The following is a 26,579-nucleotide window of genomic DNA, read 5'->3' on the forward strand; positions in this document are numbered from 1 at the left end:
CAAGCTCAGTTTTGAACAAACATCCTCTGCCACAGTTATTAAAATGTCACAAGCTGAACTCCAATCACTATTTCCATTCATATTCATTGGAGCAAAGAGCGAGAGGTGGTATCATTGACGTCGATAAAATGGTCAAGGGATTGAACAAGTAGATGCAGAGAAGATGATCAATCTAAAATGAGGAGTCGTAAATGTAGGGGTAGTTGGAGCAATTACCTCGCTCAGAGGATGGTGAATCTTGGGAATTCACTACCTCAGAACAGTGTGGATTCTGGGACATTAAGTAAATTGAAATAGGAGGTACACAGATTTTTAATGAGTAAAGGGCTGAAGAGTAAAGGAGAGCTGGCACGAAAGTGGTGTTCAGGCCAAGATGAGATTTGCCATGACTGTATCAAATGGCAGAGCAGGGACAAGGTGCTGATTAATAATCCTGCTCCTAATTCTAATGATCTTATGTGCTTATTTCAAATGGAGGAAGTAAGAGGAATGGACTGATGCAAGGGGTTTAATGAGCATGATATTTGAAACACTATGGTGAGATTTGGTGAGGTGAGCAACAATATCTCTACAGTAGTGTCAGCAGACCAGCTAGGCCCAGCACAGAGAAAAGCCCGTAATGTCTCCTTTGCAGCATCTTTCCCCACCAATCCATTTTTTAACCTCTACGTTATTCCATCCTCCCTAGCTTTCAGCCTGAAGCTCCTTCACCAAAAACTTTGCAGCCTCTTTCTCCAAACCCACCATCACCGAATCCCCCACAATCAACATTCTGGGGATTTACTATTGACTCGAAATTGAAGTGGAATAGCCATAGAACTCTGGTAAATAAACCACCACCGAATATCTTAAGCCTGTCCTCCATCTACAAGATACAACTCAGGAGTGCAATAGAATATTCACTACTTGGCTAGGTTTGGGTGCAGCTCCAAGAACACTTCAGGAGCTTGACCGCATCAGGAAAAAGCAGACTGCCTGATTGGCACCGCACTCACTCCCTCCTCCACTGATGCCAACAGCAGCACTATGTACTACCTACAAGATACATTCCATCAATTCATAATACTTCAATAGCAACTTCCAAACCTGTTACCAATACCAACTAAAAGGAAAAGGGACGCAGATTCCTGGGAATACGAGCTCCTGCATGTTCCTTTCCAAGTCCCTACCATCTGGTGTTGTAAATCGTTCAGTAGTCCTGAAGTGTCATTGAGCCAAAATTCTGGAACTCCCTCCCAACAGCACTATCAATCGGCCTACAACCCACACGGACTGCAGTGATTCAAAAAGGGAGCTCACAACCACCTTCACAAGGTATTAGAATGAGGCAATAAATGTTCGCACAGCCAATGACACCAACATTCCTTAAATAAATTAATTCCTTAACGCATCCTCCTTTATTCCACAACACCCCCACCCATAGACAGCTGCGCTGCGCAAACAAAAGTCGTTGAACAGCATGTGGGAACCCACAAGGAGGCCCGAGCCACATTCACGAATCTCTTGAGGCCCTGAGCCGTGCTCAGAAAGGGAAGGTCCTGAACGAACAAAAATCCCCAGCGATTCACACACCGTAGTCAACAGTGAAATCACCAATTGCCAACTTCCTCACAAAGAGATTGGTTGAGACACGGGGTGAACGTCCAGAGGAAGTGGTAGGTGCAAGTACAATTACAACATTTAAAATACATTTGGAAAGGTTGAGAAAGATGGTCCAAATGCAGGCAAACTGCACTAGCATAGTTTAGGAAATTTGGTTGGCATGGACGAGTTGATCCGAATGCTTCGTTTCCATGTTGTACGACTATGATTGTATTCTTTTCAGCCACAGTGGCATCTTGCAATTATCCAAAACTATGGTGTAATTGAACAAGTCAATGGAGGCTTTTGACACCAGGGCAACAGTACTCTGTAGGTAAGGTGTTGAGTAGTAGCTGCAATGTAGTGGACATTAATAAACAAAATAATGAAGAAACATATAAGGAAATTACTGCAGATGGAGGAATCTGTACTGAAAACAACAAATATTGGAGCTCACAGCAGGTCATAAAGCATCCATGGAGACGAAGCAAGCTAACGGTGAGTGTCGATGACTCGATCAGAGCTCTGATGAAGAGTCATCTGGACACAAAATGTTAGCTTGTTCTCTCCATCGATTTTTAAAAAGACTTTAATGGGATGAGGGTGTCATTCGCTCGGCAGCATTCATTGCTCATTTCTAATTGACCAATGGGGAGTGAAGAGATAAGCTCATTGCTGTGTGTCTGGAGTAACATGTCGGACCAACTAGGGAAGGATGGTAGCTTCTTATCGCAAGCATGTTCGTGAACTAGATTCATTTTCCGAAACCCGATAAAGGATTCATGGTCATGAGAATCTTAATTCCAGATATTCACTGAATTCAAATTCCACCATTTCCTGTGGCACGATTCGACCCTGGTTCTCCAGAATGCTACCTGTATCTTTGGGTAAATAATTTAGCAATAATACCACTTGACCATCAGCTCCCTGCAGTGACCTTCAGTATATGTTGTTTTCAGTTCTCATAAAATATGTTATGCATTGAGTTTGTACTCTGTAATAGTATTCACAGCGAGTGCAAGACGCCCAGCTCCAGTCATGATGTTTGAGTCTGGATGACTCAGTCAGACTGGCTAATGAGGCGGAGTTACACATTGTAATATCTGGCAGTTTCTCTGCAGTTTCGGCTGGCGTTGGGCTGCTCTCATTCCTTTTGCGATGAGACAAACAAAGAAAAGACAGATGATACTCGCCACTAAGTCTCGAAATTCAACTGCACCACAGCCATAGTCACTTATTTTAATCAAAAATGTTTCAGTGCAAGACATTTGAGCAAGCTCACTACCTCCTGTCTCAGTTCAATGGGAAATGGGATCAATTCTGCACCGCCTACTGTCCCTGTGGAAAAGGCCATTGGTTTCAGCTCTTGAACAAGTTATCAGCTAATCTGAGTTTTCAATCTTGTTTTTTGACAGTTTGTAACAGGCTTTGCACAAGGGGGCATGCAGACAGGAAAAACTTCAATTATATTCAACACAAGAAAAGGCAATTCAGTTTAAATGAAAAAGATTAACTGAGATCAGGCCTCCGGTCAGGATACAAAACAGTCAAGTTTGGAATTTGCAGAGACCATCAAGACTGTCCATTCAATTACTGAAGTTTGTCTCATATTGTTTTCCTAAACAACCTATCTCGACGCATTATGATACCTCTGGCTCAGGTGGGACTGATCCAGTCCTTCTGGCTCAAAGTTGGAGACACTATCACAGCATCAGAAGAGCACTTTGTTTGAGGCTGAGTAACTAATGGGTTAATTTACCGAATTATCTTACTAATCCGGAAGATACTATTATCACCCTAAAGATCTGAAATAAGCAAGGTACTAATGTGATGAAGGGAGAAAGTGAGGACTGTAGATGCTGGAGATCAGAGCTGAAAAATGTGTTGCTGGAAAAGCACAGCAGGTCAGGCAGCATTCAAGGAACAGGAGAATCGACGTTTCGGGCATAAGCCCTTCTTCAGGAATGAGGAAAGTGTGCTAAGCAGGCAAAAATAAAAGGTAGGGAGGAGGAACTTGGGGGAGGGGCGTTGGGATGCGATAGGTGGAAGGAGTTTAAGGGGAGGGTGATAGGCCGGAGACGGGGTGGGGGACGGAGAGTTCGAGAAAAAGATTGCAGGTCAAGAATGCGGCGCTGTGTCCGCGGGTTGGGACTGAGAAACGGTGGGGGGAGGGGAAATGAGGAAACTGGAGAAATCTGTATTCATCCATTGTGGTTGGAGTGTTCCTTGGTGGAAGATCAGGCGTTCTTCCTCAAGGCGTCGTGTTGCCATGGCCTGGCGATGGAAGAGGTCAAGGACCTGAATGTACTTGGTGGAGTGGGAGGGGGAGTTGAAGTGTTGAGCTACGGGGTGGTTCGGTTGGTTGGTCCGGGTCTCCCAGAGGTGTTCTCTGAAATGTTCCACAAGTAGGCGGCCTGTCTCCCCAATGTAGAGAAGTCCACATTGGGTGCAGCGGATGCAGTAAATGATGTGTGTGGAGGTGCAGGTGAATTTGTGGTGGACATGGAAGGATCCTTTGTGGCCTTGGAAGGAAGGGAGGGGGGAGGTCTGAGTGCAAGTTTTGCATTTCTTGTCGTTGTAGGGGAAGGTGCCGGGTGTGGAATTTGGATTGTTGGGGGTGTGGACCTGACGAGGGAATCGCGGAGGGAGTGGTCTTTCTGGAACGCTGAAAGGGGATGGGAGGAAAATATATCCTTGTTGGTGGGGTTCGTTTGGAGGTGGCGGAAATGACAAAGGATGATACGATGTATCTGGAGGTTGGTGGTGTGCTAGGTGAGGATCAGTTGGGTTCTGTCCTGGCAGCGATTGGAGGGACGGGATTCAAGGACAGAGAAGTGGGAAGTGGAGGAGATGTAGTGGAGAGCATCGTCAACCACGTCTGTGGGGAAATTGCGGTCTTTGAAGAAGGAGGCCATCTGGGTTGTTCAGTAAGTGCCCTCTTTCTCTGGTAGAGCGTCTTTGGGATCATATAAGCTAATGCTGCTCTGCCTCACCTCTGGCACCAGTTATGACCACTTAGTCAATATATAGCTTCCTCAGTCTCGAACCATGGATGTATTTTTGGTCTGTTTCGTGCTGTACTATTACTGTTATAGACCCTTTGTAAATGAGTTTTTCATTGCAGCACCGCCCCTGACCCTGTGCTGCTCTATTATCAGATTTTCTTTCTAGAATATCTTTGATAGTCAAGAATTCTTTTTTCCAATGAGCAGGAGTATTTTCCTTTCATTTCTGACTGTCAAATCCTGCACCATTTTCATTTCCTGTAATCCAATTTTGCACTTCCTGAGTCATCAACTGTGTTTCTCTTCCACAGATCCCAGTGATTAATGCCAAAGCCCTGTTGCCTGTGGAGAGGGTGATGTTTGACTTTCTTGCACAGCGACACTTTGTGTGGTGAAGGTGCTTCCACAATGTGTTTGGGTAAGAGACATTACAGAGTAGTTTTATTATCATGCTTGTAATTTCACAAAAATATTATTGAGAACTTTAGATATAAGGCCAGAGATGAAAATATTAGATCAACTGACCAAAAGCATTGCCAAAAAGCAGGTTTTGAGGGATGTCTGAAAGGTGGAAAGCAGGCCTGTGAGGTTTTGTCTGCAAATTCCAGATCATGTTGCTTTAGCGACTGCAGAATCAGCCACACAGTTGAAGTAATGAATTATCAAATCGTTCAGGGTCTCGAAGAAAATGGGTTGTCGAGGTTTGAAAGCATATGAGGTGCAGGGAGCTAGGGATGATCACAGGCAGGAATTAAATCAAGAGTGAGTTTTTAAAATTGTTGTTGCTTATGAATAGGAACCTTTTGACGGATGAACATGTTTGGGGAGAAGTGAGCACGTAGGCGACAGAGTTTTTTTTATTTTTCTTTAGATTACAGGGAGGTTGAATTTGGGAGACTGGCCAGGAGTGGGATTGGATAATTAAATCTGGAGATAACACACAATGGAAGAGAGTTTCAGTATATCAGCTGAGATGAGGTTAGAATCAGCTAGAAATAGTGGTTTGGAGTGGGACTGGGCTGTTCCCCTCACCTCGCCTCTGGAATTCAGCTGGTTGTCAGGTTGTGAATCAGTGTGGTATCAGAATCTGGAACTGAGTGGCCCTGGTGGTGCCTAAAATGAGTGTCGCTCAGCTGGCTGTTGCTGAGCAGCGGCTGCTTGGTAGCCCTGTTAATGACTTCTTCCAGCATTTTACTGCTGATCGAGTGTGGACTGACAGAGGGAAATTCGCTGGATTGGATTTGCCCTGTGTTTTTTCGCTTAGTGGGTGGCAGGTTCTGGAGCACAAGCCATCAGTCGTCTTGCCAGAATTTTACGAGGACCCATAGTCTTTTCACGACTTAACCATTTCTTGATATTATTCGAACTAATTCGAACTGGCTTAACGCTCACATTCTGAGACGTTAGGAACCACTGCAGAAGGCTGAGATGGATCATCCCACTTTGCATATGTCTGCCAATTGCTGCAAATTCTGTCATTTTATCTTTTACATGGATGTGTGAAACCCCTCCATCAGTAAGGGTGGGTATATCTGTAGTGCTTCCTACAACGAGTTGTTTAATTGTCCATTACCATTCACAACTGGATGTGGACGAACTGCAGAGCTCCGATCTGATCGATTGGATGTAGGATCATTTAGCTCTTTCTTGTTGCTGTTTGATATGCAGGTACTCCTGCTTGGTAACTTCACCATGTTGGCACTTTATATTTAGTTATGCCTGGTGCTGCTCATGGCATGCCCTCCTTTTCTGTCCATTGTAACGATGACTGGGATTTACAAACCCATGAGATTACAGATTGTGCTGGAGTACAGTTCTGCTGCTGTTGATGTCCCACAGTGCCTCAGAGATATCCAGTTTGAGTTCCCACATCTGTCCCATTTAACACAATGATAGTTCCACTCAACACAATGGAGAGTACTCTCAACTTTAAGGCGAGGCTTTGTCAGCAAAAGGACTGTGTGTTGGTCGCTCTCACCGGTACTGTCATGGACAGATGCATTTGCAGTTGACAGATTAGTAATAATAAATCAAGCATGTTTTTCCCTCTTGTTGGTTCCCTTACCGCCTGCTGCAAACCAGGTTGAGCAGCTATGTCCTTCAGTACCCAACCAGCTCAGTAGGTAATCCTGTTGATGAGCTACTCTTGGTGGAGGACATTGAAATCCTGTACGGAGAGTTCACTTGACACCATTTTATTGCCTCAGTGCTTCCTCCAAGTTCAATATGGAGGAAAATTGATTCGTAAGCCGAGGGAGCACGGTACGTGGTAATCAGCAGGAGACATAAGACTTTCTGGTGACCAAAGTTAATGCTGAGGACTCCCAGGGCAAATGGTTCCTGTGTGTACACCACTGTGCCATCACCTCTGCCTGGTCTGTCCTGCTGGTGGGAAAGGACATATCCAGAGATTTCAGGAGAAAGTGAAGACTGCAGCTGCTGGAGATCAGAGTGGAGAGTGTGGCGCTGAAAAAACACAGCAGGTCGGACTAATGAAGGGCTTATACTTGAATCGTCGATTCTCCTGCTCCTCGGATCCAGCCTGACCTGTTGTGCTTTTCCATCACCACACTCTTGATATCTAGGGATGGCGATGGTGGTGTCTGGTCATTGTCTATAAGGGATGATTCCGTGAGTATGACTATGTCAGGCTCTTCCTTGACTAGTCTGTGAGACAGCTCTCCACAGTTTGGCACCAAAAACCAGATGCTATTCTGGAGGGTGTTGCACCATCGAGAGGGCTAATTCTGTGGTTATATTTTCTGATGCCATGTTAGATGCCGAGTGGTCCATCCAGTTTCATTCCTTTGTTGAGACTTTGCATTAATTAATACAGGGATTAGCTTGTTGGGCCACTGTCAGGTTAGCACGAATTTTTCCACCATTAACAATGGTTCTATGGAGATCAGAAGATTCCTAATTCCTATTACTTTTTCTTGAATTCAGATTCCACCATCTGCCGAGCTGGGATTCGAACCAGCATGTCAGTTGTACATTTTAATATTCTGGGTAAAAGTTAAATACATCAGGTTTGTTCACTCACTTCAGATATCACTAATCCAGGTTATTTTTTGTAAAACACTGTCCATCATCCTGTCTCCTCTATCCTTCCCTCCAACATCAAGAGCTTGGATCACATGGAGTTTCTCTGTCACTCAGATTGAGACAATCAGATCAGCTGCCTCTGCTGCTTCCCTACCTCCCACTAGCCCAAACTGACTCACGTGGTGTTCCTGGTTTTTGTCCCAAAGTTACATTTTTGTCCAGTTTCTTGTCAAGCATTATCAGAGCTTATCTTAATCCTTTACCCTCGTCTCTCTAAATTACAGACTTCACAACTCTGTTTCCTTCTCATCCTCGTCACTTCCCCTCGCCAATTCACAGACATTGTTAATTGTTCTGTCTGTCTGTCTTTTCTGATTATGTCCTTCTCATCCATTCTGCTAAAAACTAATATTTGACCTCACCGTTGTTGGAAAATCCTGCTCCATCTCCACTGTCCCTTTCCTTTCTGAATTCATTGCATTTGGTGTACCTCTATCCTTGTCCCCTCCTGGTTCTCACCTACATACTGCCAGAACATGACATCATCCAAAACCACCGTGCTAGGTTTCACATGTACACTGACAATACCCAGCTCTACCTCCCCACCATCCGTCTTCATTACTCCACTGTTACTCAGTTATCAAACTGCTTACCTCGCTTCCACTACTCGATTAGCAGAAATTTCCTCCAATGAAACATTGTAATGGTTAAACCCATTGCCTTCAGGTGCTATGACAAATACCTTTCCCTTCCTGTTGAGACCCTCCCTCTCACTGGGAAATGCCTAAGGATGCACTACACTCTTCACAATATTGCTGTCATATCTGATCCCAAGGTGACATTCTGATCAGATACCTACGCAATCACAAACACCAAAAATTCCAGTCGCTAAAATGTTGCTTGTCTCCACCTCACCCCAGCTCCATTGCTACTGAAACCCGTTGTCCGTGTATGTGTTGCCTTAAACCTGTCAAATCCGAAGCAGAACCTTTGATTCCATGACTGGCACAGAATCTGGTTCAACTCTTCCCTCTCAGTATTTACCCTCAGACACAATCTCACATTATTTATCTGTCAAACCATTTAGGAATCCCATATGTTTCAATGAGATCACCTCTCATTCTCCAGAATCCAGTGAGTAGAGTCCCAACCTGTTCAGCCGTTGCTTAAATGATAATTCCTGCAAACCAGGGATCATCTCAGTGAATCTTCCCTGAAAAGCCTCCAATAAAGTGACATTTCCTTATATAAAGGGACCAAAACTGCTCCCATTACTCCAGATATGGTGGTCTCACCAACATTTCCTCACGTGACTCTCAGGTATATGCTCCAAACTCTCATATTGAAAACCCTTGAAAAAAAAACATTCCATTTACTTTCCTGATTCCCTGATGTAACTGTGTGTTCGCTTTCTGTGTTTCCTGCACAATTACCCCCGGTCGCTTTGTGATGAAGGTTTCTACAGTTTCTACCATGTGAACAGTACTCAGTTCTTTTATTATCTCCTCCAAAATGAACAACTTGCCATTTTCCCAAATTATACTCCATCTGGCAACCTGTTGCCTGCTTCTCCTGTGCATCTCTCTCTCTCTTCACGGTCCTCTTAGAGCTTTGCAGGAGATTCTCCCCACCCCACCCCCCACCCCCCACCCCCATTCTTCTAAACGTTTCCTGGGAGCACTGGGCAGTGGGAAGCATGCAGAGTTGCTCTGTTTTTAGTGATACTCTGTGGAATGATTGGGATGAGCTTGCTGCCCATTGGTCAGAATGGAGACAACTTGCCCATCAAGCTGCACCCACCTTTCACACCCCATGACTTATTGATGAGGCACAGCAGCAGCACGGAAGGAAAGAAAAGGAAGCAAATCCTGCTTTCGACATCTCACTGACTCTTGGAACATTCTGTTCTGTTTATCAAAGATCTGCCCTGTTCACTCAAATGAAGTCCCAAGGTGGAAACTCATAGAAGCCCACATAGATTTCCCTCTGAATTGACTCTTGGTCTCCACAACAGGTAATGTGTATAGTCATCCTGGGCCAGGAGGAAGGGATAATGTGAATTTCTAACCTGAAGTGACAATGAGGGATTTTATCAATTTGTATTACAGGATATTACAAGTGGGCATTCAGATGGTACTCTCAGTAATTGTAACACCAACCCCTGACAGAATTACTCAACTCATCACGACCTGGATATTAGCATTGTGTGTGAGTATTGTATTCCATCTGAAACCCATTTGCTGCATAAGATTTCTCATTTGAATCTCCCCAACCCTTCAATGTGTGTCTTGTAATCATTGTATAATGAGCTGATGGGTGTAAGGTTCATTATTATAACGTGTAACGTTTGTAAACCCCTCTGTCACAGGTCCCCTCAATTTCCTCCGCTACTAGGAGATCAATCACAGTTTCCCCAAACCCCTGATCCCCCAATGTCTATTTGTTGTCTATAAGGCATACATCAGGATCGTGTTGGGACATTCTCCACTTGCTTGCATCAGTGTAGCACCCAACAATATTAAAGAAAGTGAACATCCTCCAGGACAAAGCACTGTGCCTGGGTGATGTTCCATCCATCACCTTCAGCATTCCCTCTTCACCCCCACCCATTCCTTGAACTATCCTGGTAAATCTCCTGTGCCCCCTCTCAGGGACCCTGCCATACTTCCCAATGTGTGGACGATCACTGCTTTGCACAGACTCAGCTCCTCTGTGTTCCTGTGGGTGATGTCATCATCGAGCAACAGATGCACTCAACCTCACATTCTCTAAGGGTGCGAGACACAGAAGTCCCAATAGCATTTAAGGCATATTTCGGTGCACACTTGCGATGCCAAGACAGAGAACGCGATTGACCAAGTATTGATAAATGGATTAGGGTAGTTCGGAGGTCGGTTTGTTTACTGGCACAAACTGAATGGCCCACAGAGCCTTTTTTCTGTGCTGTAAACCCCTGGAAACTTAATATAGGGATATGACAGGCCACATTTGAAACCGGATCAGAAAAGGTTATATTAGAATAAAATACACATGATTGGTCAAGGTGTTTGGGAGGAAAGTGAGATGGAGAGGTTTAGGAGGAAATTCTGGAGCTCGGCGCGTGAATCTAATTGGGCCGTCATCAAGTGAGAAATAAAAATGAGGTATCCCAAAGGCTGGAATCAAAGAAAGGCATATGCAGCAGAGCTTTGAGAGACTTGAGGAGATTACAGTTAGGGAGGGTTCTGAGGTTGTCGAGGAATTATTACAGAAAAGGAAGAGTTGTGAGGCTGGATGAGGTGACAATGATAGGGAGAGTTGCGAAGAGGGAGGAATATAGGGATAGCAAGAATTACAGTCGTAATATTACATAACACAGTCACAAACCTTGTGGTCCAATCAATCCATGTCGACCATAATTCCAAACCGAGTTAATCTCACCTGCCTCCCCTTGGTCCACATAGCTTTGTCCAGAGGCTTACTCAAGATGTTAACTAGTACAGTGACAACATCTTTGAACATGGACCTTCCAGCTCCGCGAGCAAAAATACATCCAGAACCTCAACCTCAGCTACCAATCTTCTCCGAGCTCATTAGGAAGGATTGTGAGGCTGGAAACAAATCCCAGTGAATAAAATGGAGCAGGAACTCTCCCAGCTGACTGGCTGTGAAGATATCAACCTCCCTGGAAATCGGGCAGAAAATTGAAACAAACAATGACATTTCACAGCTGACTTCAGAGACACCTCACTCTCCAATGACTCATGTCTGGGGATCAACTCAGTGGGTTTCATTCTCTTCAAAGATAAATCTTTGTCTGTTTTATTTTCATAAATCTACAATAGTGAGTAAGGTGAGTGCTTCATTTTAATATGTCTTACGATCTCTTTATTAATTTTTGTTAATATAAAACACAGGTATTAAGTTATACTCGGGCAGAAGTTTGTAGAGCAGTAAGTCTGTGCCTTTGTCTGGGTCTGTAAAATGTTAAGTTACAGAGATAGCCATTCTTTGAGTGATGTGCCCTTCCTGTAGGATGTGGGAGATTAGGGAGGATTTCAATGATCCTGATGATGATGTCTGCACGAAGTGTGGTTGCAAATCCTATCCATCGCGTAGAATTTGTTGGAGCGACAGTTTAAGGCAGTGAAGAATTCAGAGGAGCTAGGAAGAGTGATCGGTGACAGTTTCAGGTAGAAAAACTGGAGATACAGTCAGGCAGATGGGTTACCTCCATGAAAGGAAGGAGAGGGAGGCAGGTAGTGCAGGAGTCTCCTCTGTCTATTCCCACTCTCAAACAATTATACTGCTTTGGAAAATGTAAGGGGTCACTGACACTAAGGGGAATGTAGCAGTTGCAGCCAAGCTACTGGTGCTGAGACTGGCTCTAACGTAATGTGAGGTATATCCAGTTCCACGCGATCGATGGTGATAGGGGACTCTCTAGTCAGGGGCACAGACTATAGTTTCTGCAGAAGACAGTGGGACATCAGAATGGGGTGGTACTTCCCTGGTGCCAAGGTCAAGGATGTCTCGCTGAGGGTGGAGAATATTCTAAAAGCGGAGAATAACCCTGTGAGGGGACGCCGTTGTATATTGCTACCAATGACATAGGAATAGTATACGATGAGGTCCTGATGAGAAGACATGGGAAATTAGACTGGAGGGTAAAAAGTAGGTCATCAAGGATAGTTATATCTGGATTCTCTCTGTGCCACATGCTATTAGAGTAGGAATAGCAGGATAGAGCAAATAAATGCGTGGCGAAGGATCTGGTGTAGGGGAGAAGGATTCATATTTTTGGGTCGTTAGATCTCTTGTTGGATAGTATTGATCCACATAAGAAGGATGGGTTGGACCTGCGTTGGAAGGGAAGATTTGTTAGTGCTACTCTGGAGGCATTAAACCGGTGAGGGACTGGGAGGGGAACCCAATGTGACTGGAAGGGAAGAGCTAAGTCTGAGGCTGGCACAGTTCAGAAGTCAAAAATTCAAGACAGGCAAGGGCAAGGCACAGAATGAGGTAGGACTGAGCAATTACACTGCATTTACTTCAATGCAAGAGGCCCGACAAGTCAGGCAGATGAGCTCAAGGTATGGTTTTAAACATAGCACTGGGATATTATGGCAATTACAGAGGCATCACTCAGGGATGGATAGACTAGCAGCTTAATGTTACAGGGTATAGATTGTTTGTAAGGATAGAAAGGGGGCAACAGAGCAGAGGCTGTGGTGGTTTTGATGAGGGATAGCATTATGCCTGGGCTTCAGGAGGGTATTCCTGGGAGTATATCCAGGGAACTGAGAACTTAGAAATGAATGATCACTTCTTTGGATTGTACTACCGACACCCACTCACGTCCCCAATAATCAGCGGGGCATCGAGTAGCAAATTTCCCAGGAGATCACTGTTATCTCTAAGAATAGTATGGTTGGAGACAAGACTTGACCTTTTTTTTCTTTGTTCATTCACAGGATGAGGGTGTCACTGCCTGAGCCCAGGGGGCAGTCTGTGGGTCTGGAGTCACCTGTAGTCCAGACCAGGTAAGGATGGCAGATTCCTTCCCTAAAGGACATTAGTGATCCAGGTGGAGTTTTCCAACAATTGACAGTGAATTCATTGTCGTCACTAGATTCCTAATTCCAGATTTTTATTGAATTCACATTCCACTATCTGTCGTGCCTGGATTCAAACCCAGGTCCCCCGATGGATATCTGGGTCTCTGGATTAACTGGCTAGCGATAATATCACGAGGCCATCACTGCCTCTTCTCTTGAGAAATGAGACAGGGTGAGTGACTGAGGTATCTGTGGGACAGCACATCAGCACCAAAGATCCCACAGTATTGTGGCTCAGTGGTTAGCACTGCTGCCTCAGCACCAGGAACCTGGGTTTGATTCCGACCTCAGGCTACTACTTGTGCGGAATTTGCACATTCTCCCAGTGTCTGCGTGGGTTTCCTCCCACAATCCAAAGATGTGAAGATTCGCTGCATTATCCACGTTAGGATGCCTATGGTATCCAGATGCAGTTGGTGAGGTGTTTGGATGTGAAGGAAAATCTCTGCCTGTTGTGAAAAGATCCTTTGGGGCATTGGACATAGGTTAGGTGGGGAGGTGTGGGTGCATATTTTCCATCTTCCCTGGCGGTCAGGGAGGGTGAAGGGTTGGTTGGTGGGGGGTAGAACTAACGAGGGCATCATGGCAGAGAATGCTCTCTGCGGAACACAGATAGGGCTGGGGAGGGAAATATGTCCCTGGTAGCACCAGGGAAGTACCACCCCATTCTGATGTCTCACTGTCTTCTGCAGAAACTATAATCTGTGCCCCTGACGAGAGAGTCCCCTATCACCATCGATCGCGTGGAACTGGATATACCTCACATTACGTTAGAATAACCACAGAATAGGACCCCTTAAAGATCAACAAGGCTATCTATGGAACAACAGGAGGTGGGAGAGATACTATACAATTCTAGTACTTCAAATCGTTCTTTTTACTGGAAAAGGATATGAAAACTAGTGTGTTTGGAGAAAGAAGCAGTGATAACTTCAAAAGTATCCATGTTACAGAGCAGGTGGTACTGGATTGCTCAAATCGCACCAAGGTGGATAAATCCATGGGTCGTGAGCAGGTGCATCCCACAAATTTGTGGCAAGCTAGGGAAGTAATTGCTGGGCCCCTCCACGAGATATTTACATCATCGTTTGCGACAGGTGAAGTGCAGGAAGACGGGTGCCATTATTTTTAAAAACTTGGTAACGGAAGGCCAAGGAACAAGAGAACAGTGAGCCTGAAGTCAGTGGCAGGCAAGTTCTTGGAAGGGGTTCTGAGGGATAGGATGTACATGTATTTGGAAAGACAAGGAATTATTAGGGATTGTCAACATGGCTTTGTGCATGGGAAATTGTCTCTCTAACCTGATTGAGTTCTTTTTGAAGAAGTGGTAGGAAGATTGATGAATACAGACTATGGAAGTTGGCTATATGGGCATTGAACAAGATCCACAAAGCAGACTGGTTAGCAAGGTTAGATAACATAGAATGCTGGGAGAGCTAGCCAGTGGGAAACAAAACTGGTTTGAAAGTAAGAGACAGAGGGTGGTGATGTCGGGTTGCTTTGTGGACTGGAGGCCTGTGAGCAGCAGTGTGCTGCAGGAATAGATATTGGGTCCTTAAATAAATGACTTGGCTGTGAATATATGAGGTAGGTTTACAGAAGACACCAAAATTGTAAGTGTAGTGAAAAGTGAAGAAGGTTAGTTCAGAATACAACAGGACCTTGATCAGATGGGCCAATGGAGCAAGGAATGGAAGACGGTGTTCAATTTAGACAAATGTGAGTTGTTGTATTTTGGAAAGGCAAAGCAGGGCAGGACTTATGCACTGAATGGTGAGGCCCTGGGGAATGTCGCTGAACAAAGAGACCATGGAATGCAGGTTCATTTCTTCTTGAAAATAGTGTCGCAGGTAGACAGGGTATGGAAGATGGTGTGTGCTGCGCATATATTTATTGGTCAATGCATTAAATACAGAAGCTGCGACGTCATATGTGGCTGGACAGGACATTGATAAAGCCATTTCAGGAATTTCGTTTTCAGTTCGAATTTCCCTCTTCTGGGAAGGATGTTGTGAAACTTGAAATGGTTGAGACAAGATTCCCGAAGATTTGCAACAGTTGGAGGATTTAGGCTAAAGTGAGAGGCTGAATAGGCTGGGGTTAATTTCCCTTGAGAGTCAAAGACTGAGAGTTGACTTTTGGGAGATTTATAAACTCATAAGGGGCATGGATACGGTTAACAGCCGGGATCCTTTTTCCCCAGGTTAGGGGTATCCAAAACAAGACCACGTGAGTTTAAGTTGAGAGGGCAAAGATTTAAAAGGGATCAAAGGGGCAACGTTTTCAAGCTGAGTGTTGTGTGTGTGTAGAATGAGCTGCCAGAAGAAGGAATGGAGACTGATACAATTACAACATTTAAAAGGCATCTGATTGGGTACTTGAGTAGGAAAGGTTTTGAGGAATTCAGAACAATAGCTGGCAAATGGGACTCCAGTAGTTTAGGATTCGGACTTGGCATAGACGAATTGGACCATATCGACAAAATGTAGATTTGTTTCCAATACATTTATTTTGAAGAGAGAGGGGAATTGTTAACATTGTCACAATATTAGTAACTACTTTAAGTTAATTCTCAAATAATGCAAATATGTGACCTATATTTTACTGAGTTCATTCTGAGCATCTGGAAAATTCTGTACAGCAGGTGGACAGTTTCAGCAGATATTCTCAAACAGATTTGCAATTTTACTTTTTAAGGAAAGACTTGGGAGGTTGTGGGCAAAAGTGAGTGGAATTGGGACAGATTTTCAGCATCTCCAGAGGGCGAGTGTACAGCCACCAATAGGCTGAATAGCCCCCAGCCCCGTGCTCTGTGATAATGCCCCATTCAATATGAATGATGAAGCGCATACCAGGCAAGAGAGAGGGAGGATCCCTCCATTCAACTCACAATGGGGGACGGCTTGATTGACGGCAGCTCTAGAACAATGGGAGGAGAGTCTGTGTGGTCCTAAAGCCTCTGGGAGTGAATGAGTGATATGGCCAGCAAGACGACACATGTCCATGAGCTGTGGAGGCGCAATGGCAGGGGTGGCAGAGACAGGGACAGAGGCTGTTGGACCTGAATTGCAAACTGCCAGTAAACTAAAACCAAAAGAACTGCGGATGCTGTAAAGCAGAAACAACAACGAGGAGATTCTGGAAATGCTCAGCAGGTCTGGCACCATCTGTGACGAGAAATCAGAATGAACGTTTCAGATCCGGTGTCCCTTCCTCAGAACTGGTGTTACTGTGAGAGAAAATGTTGGTTTATATGCAGAAGGTAGGGTTTAGGGAGGATGTAATGAGTAAATGAGAGATGGGGATAGAGTGAGAAGAACGGTTGGACAAAGGAGTGGATAACCATCTGGCTGGGGGAGGGTGATTAGCTGTTCATGGAGACTGTTCGTGGCTAACCATAGGTAGTGTGTAATGGCAGGCTGTGAGAACAAGGCCTGGTGTGTGGGTTAGGGGCTACGACATGAGGTTGTTAACCTATGGTTAGCCACTAACTGTCTCCGTTGTAAGGTGTTCCCGACATACATCACTCCATGATTGCAGCTGCAGAGTACAGAGCTGCAGATGGGAGGCATGGTGGCACAGTGGTTAGCACTGCTGCCTCACAGAGCCAGAGACCCGCCTTCAATTCCCACCTCAGACAACTGTCTGTGTGGAGTTTGCAAATTCTCCCCGTGTCGGCATGGGCTTCCTCCACGTGCTCCGGTTCCTTCCCACAGTCCAAAAATGTGCATATTAGGTGAATTGGCAATGCTAAATTGCCCGTAGTGTTAGACGTAGGGGAATGGGTCTGGCTGGGTTGCTCATTAGAGGGTTGGTGTGGGCGTGTTGGGCCGAAGGGCCTGTTTTTAAACTGTAAGTAATCTAATCAAAAAAATAACCTCCTGAATGTCTTTCCTAACCCCCACTGTCCTCCTCAAAGATGTATCAAAAGTTGTTCTCTTTAATCAACGTTTCCAGCAATCGTGAAACACTTTAGGAGCTTTGTCAGTGTGAAAGGCTCCATACAATGCAGGTAGTTGTTGTTAATATCTGACATTAGGAGAAACAGGAATGATACCTCTCTCTTCTACCTGATGAATAGCAGCAAAAATAGGAAGCACTGAGCATACTCCAGCCCACAATGGGCCTCTGGTGTTTGATCTTAGTGCTTGACCAATAAGATGACAGAGGCGGGACTGGAAGACCAGGCAGTGCTGGTTGGCCCTCCAACCAATCTGAGTGAATGAGGGGCGTGGCTATAAGCAGCCACGTGTGAAGCTTCACTGGTCGCGCAGTGTTGTTGTGACCAAGGCATTGGAAATGTGTGAAGGTGCAGGTTAACGAAAGACATATTGACCAGAAAGAGAAGGAAATTTTAATGGAATGGCTAAGACATTTTACAGAACTTAGTGAACATCGGAAAACACAGGTTTGAAAATCCCAGCCCGTGTTTGTGGCAAGCGGGAAAATGCTTCAAATGGTGAATGGCGTGAGTGAGAGCAGCCATCCTCATTGGGGTCAGTGATCCGCAGGACACGTGTGTGGCCGCCAACTTTGTGAGGGGCAAGCTGCAGGTGGGCACATGCGCAGCCTTCCTTGGCAGGGAGTGATAGGGCAGGATTTACAGTGTGTCAGAGTCAGGATGTTTTCAATATCAAAGAGTGTGATGCTGGAAAAGCACAGGTCAGGCAGCAGCCGATCAGTGGTAAGGAAGATGGACAGGTCAACCGGGCGGTGCTGAGTTGGAAGGCAGGATCTGGGATAAGTGGGTGGAGTGGAAATTAGGAAACTGGTGAAATCCACATTGATCCCATGCAGTTGGAGGATCCAAACACAGAAGATGAGACGTTCTTCATCCCGGCATCAGATGCCAGGGATTTGACAGTGGAAGTGGCCCAGGACCTGCATGTTCTCGGTGAAGCGGGAAGGGGAGTTAAAGTGTTTGGACATAGGGTGTTTGGGTTGTGTAGTGTTTTCCTGTTACTTTCACAGACCTTTTGTAAGTTAATTTTCCTCTGCTGCCCAACCTGTGACAATGTCCTGCTGTCTAAACGGACTAAATTTTCCACAATATCTTTACCAGTGAATAGTTCTTTTTTCCAACAAAAGTGTGCGTTTTCCTTTCATTGCTGACCATTAAATTCTGCAACATTTTCATTCCCTTCAATGCATTTTGCACTCCATGAAATATAAACTATATGATTCTCCCTCCACAGATACCAGTGATTAATGCCAAAACCCCATTTCCTGTTGAGAGGGTGATGTTTGACTTCCTTGTACAGCTGCAGTTCGTGTGGTGAAGGTGCTCCCACAACGTGGTTGGGTAAGAGATGTTACAGATTAATCACTCAGAGACAGTGAAGATTTGACAATGTATGTGCAAATCAACAGCAGTTTGTATTTTTATCATTTTTATAATTTCACAGAAATACGATTGATAATTTCCGACATAAGGCAACAGATGGTGATATTAGGTCAGGTGATCAAAAGTATTGCCAAATAAGCAGGTTTCCTCCTTAAAGGAGGAAAGCAGGTCTGTGAGTGTTAGGGTGGGAATTCCAGACCGTGTTGCCGTGGCAATAGTAGAAACAGCCAGACAGGCGAAGCAATGAATAAAAGAATCTTTGGGAGTCTGAAAGAAAATGTGTTGTCGAGGTCTCACAGGTTGTGTGGTGCAGGGAGACAGGGATGTTCACAGCCAGGAATTATATCAAGCGAGAGAATTTTAAATTATTGCTTTTAAATAGGACCCTTTTGATGGATCAACAAGTTTTGGTACATGTGAGCACTTGGGCAGCAGAGTTTTAGATATTCTTGAGATTATATGTAATTGAATGTGGGAGGTTGTACAGGAGTGTATTTGGATAATGACGTCTGGAGATAACACAGGGATGGATGAGTATTTCAGTAAATGAGCTGAGACTAGGGTGGAGTTGAGTAATGTCACTCTTGTAGAAATAGTAGTTTTGGAGTCGGGCTCCTCATCGTCACCATCATCACTTCCCCTCACCAATTCAGATACTATGTCTTGTCCTGTCTGTCTGTCTTTTGTGGTTATGTCCTGCTCACCCATTCTGCTACAAACTACTATTTGACCTCAAGGTTGTTGGAAAATCCTGCTCCATCTCCACTCTCCCTTTCCTTTCTGAGTTCATGACATGTGGTGCCCCTCAAGGATCTCTCCTTGGCCCCTCCTGCATCTCACCTACATACTGCCAGGAGGTGACATCGTCAAAAAGCACCATGTTCGGTTTCACATGTACACTGACAATGCCCAACTCTACCTCCCCATCATCCGTCTCCATTGCTCCACTGTTATTCAGTTATTAAACTGCTTATCACGCTCCCATTACTCGATTGGCTGCAATTCCCTGCCATGGAACGCTGCAATAGTTAAAGCCATTGCCTTCAGTTGCTATTACAAGTTACTTTCACTTACTGCTGATTCCTTCCCTCTTCCTGGGAACTATCTCAGGCAGAACTACACTCTTCACTATATTGATCTCATATTCTGACCCTAAGGTGACCTTCTGATCAGACACCTGCACAATCACAAACCCAGGAATTCCAATCTAATAAAATGTTGCTTGTCTCCACCTCACCCAGCTCCATTGCTACTGAAACCCCTGACCCGTGTCGGTGTTGCCTTAAACTTTACAAACCAAAACCGAATCCTTGATTCCGTGATTGACCCAGAGTCTGGTTCCAGGTTCCCTTATGGTGGGAAAAATTCTCCCAGGATTTACCCTGTCAAACTCCTTAAGACTCCTATATGTTACGATAAGATCACCTCTCATTCTTCCCAAATCCAGTGAGTAGAGTCCCAAAGTCTTCAGCCTTTTCTTAAAAGATAATCCCTGCAAACCAGGGTTCATCTCGGTCATCTTCTCTGAAATTCCTCCGATGAAATGATGCATTTCCTTAAATAAGTGGACCAAAACTTCTCTAATTACTCCAGTTGTGCTCTCACTCGGACATTATAAAGTTGCTCTCAGGTATATACTCCAAACTCTTACACTGAAAACTCCTTGCAATAAGGAACAACGTTCCATTCCTCTTCCTGATTCCATATTGTAACTGTGTTTCCTGCACAATTACCCCCAGTCCCTTTTTGGTGCAGCATTCTACAGTTTCCATCATTTTAAAAGTACTCTGTTCTTTTATTATCTCCTCCAAAATGAGCAACTTCAAATTTTCCCAAGTTATACTTCATTTGCCAACTTGTTGCCCACTTCTCCAATGAATCCCTCTTTGTAAACTGCTTATTATCCTTTTGGAACTTTACAGTTCTGCCTTTTCTAGGATATTTCCCCCCTCATTCTTCTAAACTTTTCCTGGGAACTCTGGGCAGTAGGAAGCAGTTGTTATCTTTTCAGAGAGACTCTCTGGAATGACTCGGAGGAGCTTGCTGCCCATTGGTCAGAATGGAGACAACTTGCCGATAAAGCTGCATGAGCCTTTCACTCCCCATGTCTCATTGATGAGGCACAGCGGCAGAACGGAAGGAAAGAAAAGGAAGCAAATCCTGCTCTCCATATCTCACTAACACTTGGATTTTCTGTCCTGTGTATCAAAGATCAGTTCTGTTCAGACACAGCAGGTCCTAAGGTGGAAACTCATAGAAACCTACGTCGATATCCCCCTGATTTGATGCTGACCTGCACAAGGGGTAATACTGGGCCAGGAGGAAGGCATGGTGTGAGTTTCTTAAATGAACTGACAGTGACGGATTTTATAAACGTGTATTGCAGATGGACATTCAGATCGTATCTCAGTAATTGTAAAGCCAAACTGTGATAGAATTCCTCAATAAATCAGGACCTGGATATTCACATTGTGTGGGAGTATTGGGTTCCCGATCATTTCCATTTGCTGCATAAAAGTTCACTTTTGAATCACCCGATTCTCTCAATAGATCTCCCACAAGTTTTCAATATGTGTCCTGTAACTCTTTTATGATGGGCTCATAAGTGTAAGGTTGATTATTCTAATGTAAATATTCTGTAAACCTCTCTGTAACAGGGCACCCGCAATTTCCTATGCTACAAGGAGAACAACTCAGTTTCCCCAAACCCCTGATTCCCCAATTCAGTTTGTTGCCTTTAAGGCACACGTCAGGATGGTGTTGGAACATTCTCCACTTGCCTACACCAGTGCAGCTCCCAACAATATTAAAGTGAACATTCTCCAGGACAAAGCACTGTACCCGAGTGGTGTCCCATCCACCACCTTCAGCATTCCCTCTCTCCACCCCCGATGCAGAGTGGCATCACTATGTAAAAGGTAAAATCAGCATTCTCCTACCAGACCATAGGTCTGCTCTCTCAATAGGGAGAGATGACTGGTGGTGGTTTAACATGAAAGTTACCACAGCTCAGGCAAGGCGAGAGTTTAAGGAGAGTCCATCTATTTTAGATTGATATTCTTGATATGTATTAGCAACACCCATGTCCCTGCAAATAAACTCCCCATTCCTTGAACCATCGTGGTTAATCTCCAGTGTCCCCTCTCAGGGACCCTGCCATTCTTCCCAAAGTGTGGGCGATCTCCGGTCTGCACAGACCCAGCTGCTCTGTGTCCCTGTGGGTTTTGTCATCATAGAGCATCAGTTGCACTATAGCTCTGGAATAGTGGGAGACACAGAAATCCCCAAAACATTTGAGGTGTATTTAGTATGCACTTGCGATGCCATTATAGACAACACTTTTCCACCATGTCTGGAAAATTGATGAGGATAGTTCGTTGTTAGTTTTCTTTCTCACAGACCCGATGGACCACCAGAGACTTTTATGTTCTGTAGACTGCTGAGACGTTTATTACAAGGATATGACAGACTCCATTGGACATCAGGTCAGAAAAGGTGATACTAGAATAGATGACACGTGATTGGTCAATGTTTTTCTGAGGAAAGTGAGTCTGAAAGGTTTAAGAGGAAATTCAGAAGCTCAGCGCAGGAATTGGAAAGGGCCATCGTCAAGTGAGAAATAAACATTGCGCATCCTGAAGGCTGGAAATAAAGGCACATATAGCAGAGCTTTGAGAGACTGGAGGGGATTAGAGATAGGGAGGATAATGAAGCTGGAGGAGATGAAAGTTGGAAAGGATTGTGAGGATGGGGGATATTACATAGGTCCAGATATTTTCGATAGAGGTTTCTGGGTTTTGAGGCTGGAGAGGAAATATCGAGATCAGGAAGAGTTGTAAAGCTGGGTGAGGTAGCATTGACAGGGAGACTTCGGAGCATAGAGGAATTTACAGAGATAGTGAGCATTAGAGTCATAAAGTTATACAGCACTCTCACAGACCCTGTGGTCCATCCAGTGCATGTCGACCATAATTTCGAACTGAACTAATCGCATCTGCCTCCACTCGGTCCAAATCCATCTTCGTATTCCCTATATATATATGGGTCCAAAACCTTTTTCCTCTTAGAATCTCATTGCCCTAGCTTTTTGCTCTACATTTATTCCTGACTAATTCACTAAACCTTATTACCCCTGAACACTATGGACAATTGAGCACGGCCAGTTCATCTTCCCTGTACATCTGTGGTCTGTGCGCTGAAGCGGGAGCACCAGGAAGAGTCCACGCTGACATGGGGAAGAATGTGCAACCTCCACATGGACAGCCACACAATGCAGGGATTGAATCTGTGCCCCTGGCGCTGTGAGGCAGCAGTGCTAACTGTTAAGCCACTGTGCCACCCTGAAATTGTAACTGTATTAACAGATACCACGTCCTCTGCAAGTTAATCCCACACGTGAACCACACTATGTGCAAAAACAAAAAATTAAATCCGGAATATCTCTTTAAAGCCTTCCTTCTCTCACCTTAAAAAGTATATCCCCAATCTTGAATTGCGCCCCCTCCTGGAAAGGGCACCTGTTGTTCACATTACTGATACTCTTCCAAATTTTATAGACCTCTAATAAGGTCACCCCCTCAGCCTCCTGTGCACCAGTAAAAGAGGTCCCAGCCTATCCAACCTTTCTTATAATTCAATCCCTCCATTCCCATCACCATCCTGGTAAATATCTTCTGAACCCGCTCCGATTTAATAATATCATTCCTATGACAGCAGAACCAGAACTGGGCACTGTATTCCAGAAGAGACCTCACCAACATCCTGTACAACCTCAACATGACGTCCCAACTTCTATACTCAAAGATATGAGCAATGAAGACAAACACGATAAATACCTTCTTAACCATCCTGTCTACACGTGACACATACTTCAAAGAGACGAACCCCTCTGTCATTTTGTTCCTTATCACGATTCAAGGCACGACGTTTAATCAGTGTAAGTTCTGCCCTCGTTTGTTTTATCAAGATGTAATATTTTGCATTTATTCTAATCCAAGAATCCAAAACCAACCTTAGAGTTTAAAGACAATAGGAGTAAAACCAGTAAGGCAAAAAGAGGACAGGACACAGCTCTTTCGAATAGGGTTAAAGACAATCCAAAGAGTTTTTAGAAATACAGTCAGTGCAAGTGGGTCACTAGAGAGAGAATAGACCTCCTCAAAGATCAACAAGGCAGCCTATGTGTGGAGACACAGGAGATGGGGTTGTTGGCGGCGGGGGGCGGGGGGGGGGGGGGTTGCGGTGGATACTAAGCAAGTTTTTGGCATCAGTGATAACTGTAGAGAAGGACAGATTGTGAGGGTTGTCAAGAAGAGACCTAGTGAGGGTGATGAGACGGGAGGAGATTGGAGGATGTTAAAGAGATTGAGACATTTGTGATACCAGGCGTAATGAGTGTTCTGAAGTGAGAGAGGAATTCCAGAGATAAGGAAGAGTTTAGTTTGGATGAGGTGACAGTGATCTGGGGAGTTGGGAGGATGGAGGAATACACAGAGATAGCGAGAGTTAGTCATAAAGTGATACAGCACAGCGACAGACCCTGTGGTTACACCAGTCTGTGTCGACCGTAATTCCCAACTCATCTCATCGGACCTGCCTCCGCTTGGTCTACATTCATCTAAATATTTCCTATTAATGGACTAGTCTAAATGTCTTTTAAGCATTGGAATTTTTCTGGGCGTTCACTTCACACATCTAAATGTAAAAACAAACCCCCAATTTATTTTTATACCTTTCTCATCTCTTCTCAAATTGCATGCACCCAGGTCTTGAATCCTCCCTCTCCCCCGGCCATTCGCCTTATCTACACTCTTCATGAATTTATAAACCTCTAAGGTCACCCCTCAACCTCCTACGCTGTAGTGAAAAAGCGTCCCAGCCTATCCAGCTTCTCCTTATAACACAATCATTCCATTCACGGAAACATGCCGGTAAATCTTTTCTGTACCCACTCCTATTTAGTAATATCCTTCCTATAACAGCACAACCAGAACTGGGCACAGAATTACAGAAGAGGCCTCCACGACATCCTGTAAAACCTCAATACAACGTCCTAGCTCCAATACTCAATGGTCTGAGCAATGAAGGAAAGTGTGCTAAACACCTTCTTAACCATCCTGTCTACATGTGACACAAACTACAAATAGCTGAACCCTACAGTCTCTTTGATCCCTATCACAATTCAAGGCGCTGCTTTTAATTAGTGTACGTCCTGCTCTCATTTGTTTTATCAAGAATTAATATTTTGCAGGAATATTTCTTGTAGAGATGGACATGGGAGATGTAGAATGTGGGAAAATAAATGGTGACATCTTGAAAACTGTCCATACTACAGAGTACTGGGTGTCTTGAATCGCATAAGGTGGACAAATCCTCAGGATCTGATCATGTGTGCCCTAAAATTCTGTAGAAAGTTAGGTAAGTGATTGCTGGGCATCTTGCTGACATTTTTGTATTATTGATATCCACAGCTGAGGTGCCAGAAGACTGGCGATTGGTTAATATGGTTCTACTTTATTGACAAGGCCGGGAACTACAGACGCGTGAGCCTGACGTCGATGCTAGACAAGTTGTTGGAGGGAACCCTGAGGGTCAGGATTTGCATGTATTCGGAAAAGCAAGGACGGTTTAGGAGAGTCAGCATGGCTTTGTTTGTAGGAAATCATGTGTCACATAGTTGATTGAGCTGTTTTTTGAAGAAGTAACAAAGAGGATTGATGAGGGCAGAACGGTAGATGTGATCTACATGGACTTCAGTAAGGCGTTCGGCAAGGTTCCCCATGAGAGACTGGTCAGCAAGGTTAGATCTCACGGAATACATGGAGAACTAGCCATTTGGATACAGAACTGGCTCAAAGGCAGGAGACAGAGGGTGGTGGTGGAGAGTTGTTTTTCAGACTGGAGGCCTGCGATGAGTGGAGTGCCACAAGGATCGGTGCTGGGTCCACGACTTAGAACATAGAACATAGAACATAGAACAATACAGCACAGAACAGGCCCTTCGGCCCACGATGTTGTGCCGAACTTCTATCCTAGATTAAGCACCCATCCATGTACCTATCCAAATGCCGCTTAAAGGTCGCCAATGAATCTGACTCTACCACTCCCACGGGCAGCGCATTCCATGCCCCCACCACTCTCTGGGTGAAGAACCCACCCCTGACATCTCCCCTATACCTTCCACCCTTCACCTTAAATTTATGTCCCCTTGTAACACTCTGTTGTACCCGGGGAAAAAGTTTCTGACTGTCTACTCTATCTATTCCTCTGATCATCTTATAAACCTCGATCAAGTCACCCCTCATCCTTCGCCGTTCCAACGAGAAAAGGCCGAGAACTCTCAACCTATCCTCGTATGACCTACTCTCCATTCCAGGCAACATCCTGGTAAATCTTCTCTGCACCCTCTCCAAAGCTTCCACATCTTTCCTAAAGTGAGGCGACCAGAACTGCACACAGTACTCCAAATGTGGCCTAACCAAAGTCCTGTACAGCTGCAACATCACCTCACGACTCTTGAATTCAATCCCTCTGCTAATGAACGATAATACTCCATAGGCCTTCTTACAAACTCTATCCACCTGAGTGGCAACCTTCAAAGATCTATGTACATAGACCCCAAGATCCCTCTGTTCCTCCACCTGACCAAGAACCCTACCATTAACCCTGTATTCCGCATTCTTATTTGTTCTTCCAAAATGGACAACTTCACACTTGGCAGGGTTGAACTCCATCTGCCACTCCTCAGCCCAGCTCTGCATCATATCTAAGTCCCTCTGCAGCCGACAACAGCCCTCCTCACTGTCCACAACTCCACCTATCTTTGTATCATCTGCAAATTTACTGACCCACCCTTCGACTCCCTCATCTAAGTCATTAATAAAAATTACAAACAGCAGAGGACCCAGAACTGATCCCTGCGGAACTCCACTTGTAACTGGACTCCATGCTGAATATTTACCATCTACCACCACTCTCTGACTTCGACCGGTTAGCCAGTTTTCTATC

This window comes from Chiloscyllium punctatum, chromosome 28, assembly GCF_047496795.1.
Source record: "Chiloscyllium punctatum isolate Juve2018m chromosome 28, sChiPun1.3, whole genome shotgun sequence".
NCBI lineage: Eukaryota > Metazoa > Chordata > Chondrichthyes > Orectolobiformes > Hemiscylliidae > Chiloscyllium > Chiloscyllium punctatum.